Source organism: Sorex fumeus, unplaced genomic scaffold (assembly GCF_029834395.1).
Source record: "Sorex fumeus unplaced genomic scaffold, SorFum_2.1 ptg000007l, whole genome shotgun sequence".
Classification (NCBI taxonomy): Eukaryota; Metazoa; Chordata; class Mammalia; order Eulipotyphla; family Soricidae; genus Sorex; species Sorex fumeus.
Genome location: NW_026606064.1, coordinates 47,354,435 through 47,367,240, shown reverse-complemented (window position 1 = coordinate 47,367,240; position 12,806 = coordinate 47,354,435). Strand labels below are relative to the sequence as shown.

Genomic DNA, 12,806 nt, shown 5'->3' with positions numbered 1-12,806 from the left:
CTCTGCAGAATCCACCCTTTGGTGTCTAATGTAGTGCCTGTGTGAGTTCCTTAGACAGATCAAATCTACTGTTTTATTGCTTCAGGCTTGTTTTCTTCTTGTACTTATTACCATTTCTGAAAGTTCATCTCATTGGATTTTTTTCTCTACCTTTTTCAACTAACCCCATTAACTTTCTAATACTGTGAGGAACTCTTTCAGCTGTGTTGGAAATTAAATCAAACTTGGAGTCATAAAAATATTTGTATTGTAGGGCTATAGCAATAGTACAGCAGGTAAGTCATTTGCCTTGCATGCAGCCAACCCTGGCAATCCCTGGCACTATATGATCTGCAAGCCCACCAGGAGTGATCCCTGAACATAGAACCAGGAATAACGCCTGAGCACAGCCGAGTGTTGCTCAAAATTTAAAAAAAAAAAATGGAAAAAAAAAACTTTACATTTCCATACAAGTCCCCTTGGCCTGGAATTCCTTTGTTCTCTTGGGACACAGAATCCTTCATAATGACACAATCCTTGATAATGACACATATGACTCACTGCAGAGGACACAAGACACTGATGTCAAAGGCCAGAGGACTTTAAAAATGGAAGCAGGACAGAACCCAGGACTTGCCATTTTCTTCTTTCCCAGATCACAGAATATGTGAGAGAGAAGCCTTCCCACACAGGCCTGGAAAGTTTCCTGAATCTAATCACAAAAAAGTAGAAATGTGAGGAAGTAGCAATTCAAGCCTAGAGAAATGCACTGGAGGCCCTGAACTCAGCGGCACAGTTGATGAGTCTGGGGGTTCAGAACATGGCCTCCACCAGCTATGCTGCTGCTTGCCATCCCGGGTGCCACAAAAGAGTTTCCAAATTCTGCCACAACTGAAATAAATGTGTGACTCCTGACTACACCCGTGTGTATGACCTCTATCATCCCAACAACATGAACAGAGGGAATCAGAGGGAATTGTTTTTTAATTTTTTTGGATCATAGTGAGATACACAGTTAAAAAGTTGCCCATAATTTTGTTTCAGTCATATAATGTTCTATCACCCAACCTTTCAATGGTGTACATCTCCCACTACCAATGTTCCCAGTTTTCTCTCTCCCTCCCTCTCTTTTTCTCTCTCTCTTCTTTCCTTTTGGGCATCATGATTTGCAATACAGATACTGACAGGTTATGTATATCCCTTTACCTACTTTCAACACTCAGTTCTTGTCCAGAGTGATCATTTCTAACTATTGTCATACCTGTCCCTTCTCTATTCTACCTGCCCTTTGTTCCCTGCCACGAACATTTGTGGCAAGCTTCCAACCACTGACCAGTCTTCCTTGCCTGTTTTTCCTGGCCTTAGATAGTAGTCTCATACTATTATTTTTATATTCCACAAGTGAATACAATCATTCTATGTCTTTCCTTCTCCTTCGGACTCATTTCACTCAGCATGGTACTCTCCATGTCCACCCATTTAGAAATAAATTTCATGACTTCATTTTTCCTAACAGCTGCATAGTATTCCATTGTGTAGATGAAGCATAGTTTCTTTCTTTTCCTTTTTTTATTGATTTACTGTGAGATAAAGTTACAAAGCTGTTCATTATCAAGTTTCACTCATATAATATTCTAACATCCATTCCTTTACAAGTGTACATTTCCCACCACCAATGACCTCAGTTTCCCTCCTACCACCCACCCCTCCTCAAGCCCCAGCCTGCCTCTCTCTATAGCAGGCAATTTTCTTCTCTCTCTCTCTCTCTCTCTCTCTCTCTCTCTCTCTCTCTCTCTCATTTTTCTCTGTATCTCTCCATATCTCTCTCCTCTCTCTCTCTGTCTCTCTGTCTCTGTCTCTGTCTCTGTCTCTCTCTTTCTCCTTTTGGACATTATGGTTTGCAATACAGGTACTGAGAGGTTATCATGTTTGTTCCTTTATGTACTTTCAGCACACAGCTCTTATCCAGAGTGATCAACTGTCATTGACATAGTGGTTCCTTCTCTACCCCAACTGCCTTCTCCCGTTGTACCTGAGACAGTCTTCCAACTCTGAACCAATCCTCCTGGCCCGTGTTTCTGCTATCCTTGTATTTTTACCCAGTTGTCTTCTCTTGGGCACTTGGGTTGTTTCCAGATTCTGGCTATTGTGAATAGTGCTGCATCAAACATCAAAGTTCAGATGTTATTTCTTCTGTGTGTTTTGGGCCCCTGGGTATATTCCCAAAAATGGTATTGCTGGGTCAAATGGTAACTCAATTTTTAGTGTTTTGAGGAATGTCCATATTGTTTTCCCAAAAGGCTGAATCAGTCAACAGTCTCACTAACAATGAACGAGAGTCTCTTTCTCCCCATATCTGCGCCAGCACTGGTTGTTCTTGTTCTTTTGGATGTGTGCCAGTCTCTGTGGTGTGAGATGATATCTCATTGTTATTTTGACTTGCATATCCCTGATGATTAGCAATGTAGAGTATTTTATCATGTGCCTTTAGCCATTTGAATTTCTTCTTTGAGGGAGTTTCTACTCATTTCTTCTCTCCATTTTTTGATAGGGTTGGATGCTTTTTTTCTTGTAAAGTTCTACCAGCGCCTTATATATCTTAGATATTAACCCCTTGCCAGATAAGTATTGGGTAAATAATTTTTCCCATTCTGTGGGCTCTTTGTATCTTGGGCACCATTTCTTTTGAGGTGCAGAAGCTTCTTAGTTTATTGTAGTCCCATTTGTTTATCTTTGCTTCAACTTGTTTGGTCAGTGGTGTTTCACCTTTGAAAATGCCCCTAGTGTCAATGTCATGGAGGGTTTTGCCTATATTTTCCTCCATGTACCTTATGAATTCAGATCTTATATTGAGGTGTTTAATTCATTTTGATCTCACTTTATGGATAGCATTAGATAGAGATCCAAATTCATTTTTAACATGTAGCTGCCCAGTTTTCCCAGCAAGACTTGTTGAAGAGGCTTTCCTCACTCCACTTCATATTTTTTGCTCCTTTATCAAAAAATAAATAATCATATCTTTGAGGGTCTGTCTCAGGTATCCAGCCTCCCCTCTTTTATCTCTTGAAGTAGTGTTTTGTACTTTTTTTGGTCTTTATCCTCTTTAGTTAAGCTGATTCTGAAGTACTTGATTTGCAGAGACAAAATTGTAAATGGGGATTTTTTAAAAATATCCTTCTTCTCTTTCACTATTTGCATCTAGGAAAGCCATTGATTTGGGGGTAATTTTGTAATCTGCCAATTTTGCTGGTTCTGGAGGTCTTCAGCTGCCGGAGCTCTGCTGGGGGCGGGGAGGGAAACTCAACCGCCCCCCCTCCAAGGGACCCCATCAAGGACAGCCAGGGGCAGGGGCAGGACACTCTGCACTGTTCTCTTCCAGGAGCTGGGTTTTATAGTCTCTGGGTCTTGGTGGCTGATGGGATTACACGGCACCAGGGGGCCAGTTGGTGAGTGTGACCCCCACCTACTGGAAGATGGAGGATGTGGGTGGAGGATGCTCGGCCCCGATCCGAGCAGGCTTGGAGATCTCAGCCCCGGGACCCGCATGCCTTTGTTCCTCTGCCAGTACCTTCATGCGTGTGGAGAGTGGTCTCAGCATGATTGTGGCTGGTTCTGGAGGTCTTCGGCTGCCAGTGCTCTGCTGGGGGCGGGGAGGGAAACTCAACCCGCCCCCCTCCAATGGGCCCCAGCGAGGAAAGCCAGGCGTGGGGGCAGGAGACTCTGCATTCACGGCCACGCGACATCTTATTATGTCATTCTACTTTGGACAAATTGGCAGGCTTCCGAATGTAACCTGCCCACATGGCACAGTCTGGCAAACTCCCCGTGGCGTACCCGATATGCCAAATACCAGTAACAATGATGGGTCTCATTCTCCTAACCCTGAAAGAGCCTTGAATATGGCACTTTTTTAATAATCTCAGGGTTCGGACGAAGGAGACGTTACTGGAGCCTGCTCGAAGCAATCAACGAACAACAGGATGATCGTGATCGTGCCAATTTTGCATACAAATTTTTGTTTCTAGAAGATATTTTTGTAGTCTTTAGGATTGTCTAAAAGTATAGTGTCATGTCATCTGCAATTAGTAATAGCTTGACTTCTTCCTTTCCTATGTGGATGCCCACTATATCTTTTTCTTGCCAAACTACAATGGCAAGTGCTTCCAGTACTATATTGAATAGGAGTGGTGAAAGTACACCTTGGCTTGGTGTCTGATTTTAGAAGGAAGGTTTTTAAATTATACAGAAGGGAATTTTTTAAAGGAGAATGAAAAATGCATTTGGTTGGAGTAAGCAGCAGTTCTGTCCGAGGGTGTAACATTATGTGGCACTATGTACTTTACCATCTGAATTTGGAAAAAAAGGTGAAGCCAAACCTGTGCTAACATGTCCTAGAATAGTATCTCCAACCCACTCTGTCCAAGCAGTCTTAATAATAATCCAGATATGAAGGAACTGGGATTTCTCAACCAAAAGCAGCTCAGTTCCAGCACCAGAACCCAGTGTGATATTCTGTCTGTGAAGTCTCTCTTAGAACAGAGATCCTAGGGCCAAATCTATCCTTTTGCAGACTCACAAGCAGCTGACAATTCTACTGAATCAGCTTGGACCTCTCTGAATTATTTTAAATGGTTTGGCCCCAAATTTGTTTTGTCTATTACTATACTACCATCTAATGGTGAGGGGCATTAAAACACAAATTCAACAGAGTCCAGGTACTTCCTAAAAAACTACGCCTCCCCCCATGACAAATAGTTATGATGTATCTTTCTGTCACTCCAGGTAAGTCAACAAGTGAACCTATAGTTCATTAAAAAGGGTCTCACTTCTAAGACCTCTAAAAGGTAGAAAACCTCTAATTTGATTGAGAAAAAAATCATATAAGCATTTCAGAAAAACTTCTAACACATTCTTAAAGTATTCAAGGTAAAACATAGAAACATCTGTGCAGCACATACTATGTACAATGACCTGTCCAATCTCAGAGAGGACAAAAAAAATTAAACTATAAATTCATGATTACCAACTAACCATGCAATGCTCTAAAAATAAAGTCCCATAGTAAAATAAAAATAATAATAATACATATATATCTCAAGTTTTGCTATTTAAGAACAATACTCCTTTGCTTTTTGTTTTAAATATTGCCATTTATTTAGGGATTTTCCTCCCTGTGACACATGCTGGGAGAGGGGATTGTTTGGGGAAATTCACCGAACAATGAAAGCAAAGACATCCCCCCTCACCCTGCCTCTAACACTTTCCTCTTCTCCAAACACACAGGACAGATATCAAGAATTTTCCACTCCCTGCGCAGTTGCATAAGTGTCAATGCCTTGACTCTAAACCTATCAGATGGTGACCAAGAGCCCCAGAATTCCTGGGATTCTAGGATCTGCCCACAGTGTGTGGATGCACTACAGTACTCCTAGATAGGGGTTTTCCAAGAGCCAGGAGTTCACATAGGCAGAATGCAGCCAGATACTCATCCTGACACATACAAGGCTTCAAACACCAGTGATGCTGTGGAATGTTGAGAAACAACATGCGTGAACATCAACTAGAAATTGTTCTGTAATCAGGGAGCAGGCAGGGGTTGTCTCACGCAGACAATCTACGCTTTGGATTGAGAATCACATTGGTGTTTCCCCCTCCACCAGTATTGTTGTCCCACACCCCAACTTCTGGGCACTGGGTAAATAGTGTGCTACATACTTAAAAATACTGAAGTATACAAGACTACTACCTCTCTCCTCTCCTGGCTTTTCTTTTCAGTGGAGCACCCAGATAAGATCAAACCCTGGTCTATCATTCACAATCAGTGCTTCTCTTAGTATTGTGAATAAGATGCTTGACTTGTATGCAGCTCATCTGAGTTTAATTGCCAGTACTGCATATGGTCCCCCAAGCACCACCAGGCATGATCCCTGAGCACATAGCCAGGGTTAAGCCCTGAGCACTGTGAAGTGTAACCTCCAAATCGAACCAAACCAAACTAAAACAAGAACAAACTCTATGATTCTCTAAATGTAAGCCTAAACCACCAGCAGCAGCATCGTTAGAACTGCAAACTCTCGAAACCTAACCCAATTCTACTCAATCAGAAATTCTGAAAGTAGACTCCATAAAGTTCTCTGAGAGATTCTGACTCACACTAAAGCTTGAGAATTGCTGTTCTAATATTTTCAAGTAATTCTTTTATAATTATGAGAAGAGAAGGAGGAGGAGGAGGAAGAGGAAGAGGAGGAGGAAGGAGGAGGCAGAAGAAGGAAGAGAAGGAGGAGGAAGAAGGAAGAGGAGGAGGAGAAGAGAAAGAAGAGGAGGAGAAGAAGAGGAGGAGGAGGAGGAAGAAGAAGAAGAAGAAGAAGAAGAAGAAGAAGAAGAAGAAGAAGAAGAAGAAGAGGAAGAGGAAGAGGAAGAAGAAGAAGAAAAAGAAGAAGGAGGAGGAGGAAGAGGAGGAGGAGGAGGAAGTAAGGACGGAAGAGGGAAGGAAGGAAGGAAGGAAGGAAGGAAGGAAGGAAGGAAGGAAGGAAGGAAAGAAGGAAGGAAAGAAGGAAGGGAGGGAGGGCAGCCTCAGCAGCAGCATGAAGACACTGAAGAAATCCAGGATTGCAGATTGTTGGTTAACTGTTAAAAGAGAATTATGTGAGACCACTCAGAGAGGCCAAATTTAGAGTCTTTATTATAGAAGCCTGCAACCATATGGACTAGCATCCCAAAGAATCTGTGACCCAAGAAAAACCAGGGATGAGTTTATAAAAGCAAAAATCACATCCTAGTTAGACAATAGATACAATGAGTGAAGGGCTCCAGGAGCTGTGATCAGCAAAGCAAGTTACAGAAGCAAAATAAGCTAGTTAATGGTTAAGCTGTCTAAGGATCAGGCAGAATAATTGCCTTATGATTATGGAGGACAATCACAATGGGAAGCTGAACAGTTTGTTTATGGGTTGTCCTTGTTAATGGGTTACACCTGACCCTTGGATCAATGGAGAGGATTTCCCTTCTTGCTGACAGGTTAGTGGGGAAATAAAAATGGAGTCCCTCATGTCAGGAGTGCTTAGCTCACAACAAATAACAAACAAGGTGCCTCCAAGTCTAGCAAAACCTGAAGATCTAGAACCAGCACTTTCTTTTTCTCCCCCTGTACACTCAGATCCATCAACATTCCCACTAAGTTTGGTTTTGGTCAGACCACACCATTCCAGAGGCAACTATTCCTGAGCGTCTGCCCACCTCACCAGCCTGCTTTCTTAATCTTCTGGGAACTGGAACAAAGCCAGTGGAGCAGTGTGTGACCCCCATGGAGTTCAGAAGGGGGGCGGGGGGCCCTGGAGACACTTGAGCTCCTTATTTTGCTTTTTTAATCTAAGGATCAGCAGTTCACTTCCAGGTCCAGCAAGAATGGTTGGCAAGCCTCGCCTGCTGGGTGGGAGGAATCGGCCTGGAACACTGAGCTCTCCTTGTGCTCAAAGGAAACAGCGGGGCCGACTCACAGCTCAGGAACAGAGATAGCAGCAGAACCACCAACACAACCCACAGCTCCGGGCAGGGAAGCAACATCTGAGGGCTGCTCTTTTCCGAATAAGTGAAAAAGTTACAAAAGAACCTAAATAGTATTTTAACTAAAACCACGATGTTCTGACCTCCTGCAGTTAGTAAATTAAGCCTTGGATCCAATTAAAAATTTGTGATTTTTTAAAAACTCATTGCATGTGGCAATGAACTGGGGAAGGGGTGGGAGGGGGGGGACACACACAAACAAAGGAATAGTGAGAAAGGGGAGAAAGCAGCTAAGGATTTCTGAAGTCTTTTGTAACAAAGAGTGTCCTCCTCCCTTTATCAGAAAGCATTTCGAATATGAGGTTTCCACATAGAGGCTAATAATAACTTGTAAATTTGCCTAGCTGGAGGCTGAAGAGTTGGAATTTACAAATAATGAAGAGCAGAAAAATAGCCTCAGAGCAAGCCAGCTCTCTTCCTTGGGAGTAAACATAGCAAGCTTTTGGATCACCTCCCCCTGAAGTGAGCAGGACAGAAATAAGACAAGACCACAGAGAAATTAGGCTTCAGACCACTAACATGGTCAGGTTGTCCCGTCGCTCTTTATCTAGCTGGAGCCCAAGGCAGCAGCGGACCCGGAAGGAAGAAGCATGATGGGGCCGTGAGTCCCTGGCTGACACTGTGCTACAGCTGAGTATCACCCACCAAAGACCAGAGCTAGTAAGAAGTTGTGTTGGGCGGGAGAACTAGGACAGGGGTAAGGTGCCTGCCTTGCACACAACAGACCTTGTTTTGAATTCCAGCAGTAAATATGGGTTCCTGAGCATTGCCAGGAGTGATCCCTGAGCAAAGAGCAAGGAATAAGCCAGATGTGCGTGCTTCCCTCCCCATCACACACACACACACACACACACACACACACACACACACACACACACTTGCGGGGGCGGGGGGGGGGGGGGGGGAAGCCCGGTCACTATGCTACTGCTTTATGAGTAGGGCTTATACTTGGGTGGGAAAGAATGGTGGAGTTGATACAGCAGGAGCAGGAGTGTGGAGCACCAAGTCACTTTAAATCTCACCGATGGAACAGGTAGCCCATCAGAATAGTAGAACCAGCATCAGATAAAAGGATGCCCCCAGTCTCCTTCCCTCCCCCTTTCCCTCTTTCTCCCCCTTCCCCTGCCCCTCTCCCCCTCTCCTCTCTCTTCTCCTCCCCTACTTCCTCTGAATGGAACTATTTCTCTTTCTGAATGGAACAGCTGAGGTAGTTGGAGCGACAGGTATGGAGTACAGGGATCACACCATGTGCGTGTGGCCAGAAACTAAGGAAGGTGAATACACAGGATAGAGAGAGTGACACAGGTACAGGACCTGTCCATCATTCACGGGAGGAAGGCAGACTGAGGGACAAGACAAGAAAAGTCATTCATGGGACAAGGCAGCATCAGGGACAGGGTGTGTAGCATCGATCCCAGGTGAAGGAGAGGCCTGGAGATCTGGGAAGGGACCCAAACCTATCTTCTTTACCTGCACAATAAACTAATTTTCAATCTTCCGAGTTTTGTAACAAATCTTTCATATAATGCTCAAGAACCCACCAGCACAGGAAAATCCTCTTTCATGCTGATACTGCTGTGGCTGGAAAGTTGGTCACCTAAGATGAAGCTGAACTGGCAGGAGGGGCCCTCATCTTTGCTGAGACCCAATCTGTGTGCAGTAGCTGTGACAGCCTCTTCCAGTGTTGCTTAGAAATGAAGCCAGTGTGACCCTGAGCCTGTCCTACACTGTGATCTGCTCCTACCCTCAGTGAAGGGGAAAGATGCATAGCAAAGCCCGCGACCTTCTTATAGCTACTCAGCTGGGTCATCATTTCAGGCCCCTTGTATGGCTGGTCTCGGTCAGCTTCTCTCCCAGAAACTCTCTGGCCCCTGCTGCAGGCTGGAGGAGGAGCAGTTGCGGTGCCAGGCCCCAGCACATGCCGTCTGGGTTGCTTCCAGGATCCCACCTCAGTTCCCACCACCATGAGCACAAGACTGAGGAAGCCTGCAAAAGCATTTGGGGGCCCGGCTGAAAGCCAATAACAAGAAATGGATTTTTCATCTGGTTTTCTATGGAAAAAATAATATTGAGAAGGTAAAAATAAAAAGGGTGTAGAGTACAGAGCCATGGCTGTGTGTGTGCCTCTCTTTCAGCTCAATTAGAAATCCATCCTTCCAGGCAATGAATACTCAGATATCTATGGGCAAACCTCTGCGTGCAATTCTGAGAGAGATTCTCAGAGAGTTTCTGACTTCCCCAAGCTCACAATCTGGAGAATGCACACATCAAAAACACACACACACACACACACACACACACACACACACACACACACACACCCCACAAAACTAAAACGCTATACTATAAGTTCTATCATAAAGGCTCATTCATTCATCCAACAAAGATTTACTGTGCACGATGTGCCAGCCTCAAGTATGAACAAATAATTTTGAGAACACAGAGACAAAATATCGCAAGCATTTCTCTTTCAAACATGACAGATGTGGTCAGAGGCCCGATGTTTGCACCTCTAAAGGACAGAGTCCACACCTTCCACCTGAAATGTGCCTGGCAAAAAAGTCAACGCAGGCTCTTCTTGAAGAATAGATTTCCTGTCCTATTCATCACTAAGCAATTTCCACTGAATCTCTTTGTCATTCACTCATCAGTTCTATGAGCACCATTTAAACATGTGTTACAGGAACAAGAAGCTCTCTGGTGATTCTCAACTCAGTGAGTGAAGCAATCCAATAATGGCCCACAATGTAGTCAGCACCCTTTTGGAAGCAATGATCCTGGGAAGGGGACACAGAGATGGACCTACCGCCCAGCTCCATTGCAAAAACGGTCTGGGAAAGTTTCTGGAGCAAAGCCCCAAATGAGTCTCAAAGGAAGAGGCAAGGGAAGAAAAACAAGTTATGTGGATCAGGGGGCTGGCATTTCAGGGAGAGGACAGTTTAACAACTACAAGGGTGGCAGGGACTGCGGGCAGGGCACACAGAACCTCCAAAGACTACAATATCCTGAATTTGAAACTCAAAAACTCCACCTTGCCAGAGGACAGCAAACTTCTTGGGCTTGCCAATTTTCAAGAGAAAAGCATCGCAGCAACAATGGCAATTTCTGAAGTGTGAATGACAGCATGTTGCGGGCCAGATGTTTGTATGGCCACCGGACTCTGGAAGTGTGAGAATGCTGAGTGAACATGAAACTGCAGCAGGTTATGAACTCACTGAGCTTGTGCTGTCCTCTGTACATCCCCCATTATTACCTTCTGTCTCCTCCGTTTACTGTTTGGCTTTTGTTTGGGGAAGTTGGGGGAGGTCATTTGGGTCATACCCAGTGGTACTTGTGGGTATGACAAGTAACTCCTGGCTCTGTGTTCAAGGATCATTCCTGGAGGGGCTTGGGAACAATATGGGGTGCTAGAGATTTAACTGGAGTCAGCCGTGTGCAAGACAAGCACCTTACCCCTGTATGATCTCTCGGCTTCTGTCTACTCACTTTAGAGCAAAACCTGCAGCATTTTTCCCTGCTTTCTCAGTCACATACTGACACACTGTTCACCCTAGCACGCTGGGTTCCAAGACTTCTCTGCTCACCTTCACTAAGATTACAGTTCTCTTTGTTGTAAAGTACAGGATTCCATTTAGTCCTTTAATTCTCAGACTTAGAATTTTCTGACGCTGAGGTCTGCTCTCTTCCCTCCACATCTGTCTCCTGTCCTGTTCTTCCCACTTTCCCACCGCTGATTCTGCCTGCTGATCCTCAGATCACTTTGATCTTCCTGATTCTCTACCAATCTAGACTCGATTCTCTCTCTAGGTGTGATCATCTGCATTTGACATTCATAGAGTTAGAATCTTTGACTCAAATAGCTCTTTTTCCAAATATGGTAAAATATTTACAAGTTTACCATTGAGACCACTTTTTTGATTTCTGGTTTTGGTTTGGTTTGGTTTGGGGAGCCTCACCCAATGGTGCTCAGGGATTGTTCCTGGCTCTGCTTTTAGGGATTACTTCTGCCAGCGCTTGGGGGACCATATAGGGAGCCAGGGATTGAACTCGCTCAGCTGCATGCAAGGTAAGGACCTTACCCACTGTACTATCTCTCCAGCCCTTTTTTGGATCTATTTTGTTGTTGTTGTTGTTGTTGTTGCTGAAGCAAGATAGGTTCTACTGAGATCTATTTAGAAAGATGTAAGGGGAGAGAAAGGGAGAAGAACATGTTCAAGAGAGAACACAGGCTTCTCTAGAGTGAAATTGAAAGCAAAAAAAAAAATCTATACAAGCAAGCAAGATGAGTGTTCAAGGCAGAACATAGACTTGAAGAGTAAATCTTGGATCTCCTTGATGCACTGAATTTAGTTCAGTACATCAAAGTATCTTTATAGTGTTGTACAACCATCATCAATGTTCTCTTCTAGAAATCATTGCATCTTGCAAACTGTAAATTGTACTATTAGACATGTACACATATTACCCCCATGCCTGGAAACCATCATTCCACATCATTCTGTCTACAAATTAGACTACTCTAGTTGCCTCCAAGCCAGTGTGCAGGCCTGTGTGGCTTTTGTATACATGGCCAGAGCCAAAAAGTGCAAAAGATGATGGTGCAGCTCATAAACCTCATCTTCAGATACTAACAAAATAAATCTCAGATTCAAGTGTGGCTTTATGAGCAAATAAATATGAGGATAGAGGGCTGCATTCTTGGTTTTGATGAGTATATGAACCTCATGTTAGATGATGTAGAAGAGCTTCACGCAAAAACAAAGTCAAGGAAACAACTGGGTCAGACCATGCTAAAAGGAGATAATACTACTCTGCTCCAGGGTGTCTCTACCTAGAAATGATGGGTAAAGCAAGAAATCTTTGAGAAGCCTCTGCAGTTTTTCTGGTTTTTTTTTTTTCTTTTTGGGTCACACTTGGCAATGCTCAGAGGTTTCTCCTGGTTTTGCACTCAGGAATTGCTCCTGACGGTGCTCAGGTGACTATATGGGATGTTGGGAATCAAACCCAGGTCGGCCGCATGCAAGGTAAACGCCCTACCCGCTGTGCTATCGCTCCAGCCCCTGCAGTTTGTTTTTTAGGTGTTTCTTTTCTTTTCTTTTTATAAAGATGTCCACAATAATTTATTACATTTAGCCTGGCAAGCTACCCGTGATGTATTCGATATGCCAAACACAGTAACAACAAAGTCTCCAATGGAGACGTTACTGGGCCCGCTCGGGCAACTCGATGAACAACGGGAGGACAATATCTCAACACCAATCCCA

At 44.0% G+C, this 12,806-nt stretch overlaps 1 pseudogene; it reads left to right on the top strand.

Annotated features, from left to right (window-relative positions):
* LOC130016288 (small nuclear ribonucleoprotein E-like) overlaps positions 1-12,377 on the top strand; it is an 85,339-nt pseudogene extending 72,962 nt beyond the window's left edge.
* The last annotated feature ends 429 nt before the right edge of the window (positions 12,378-12,806 follow it).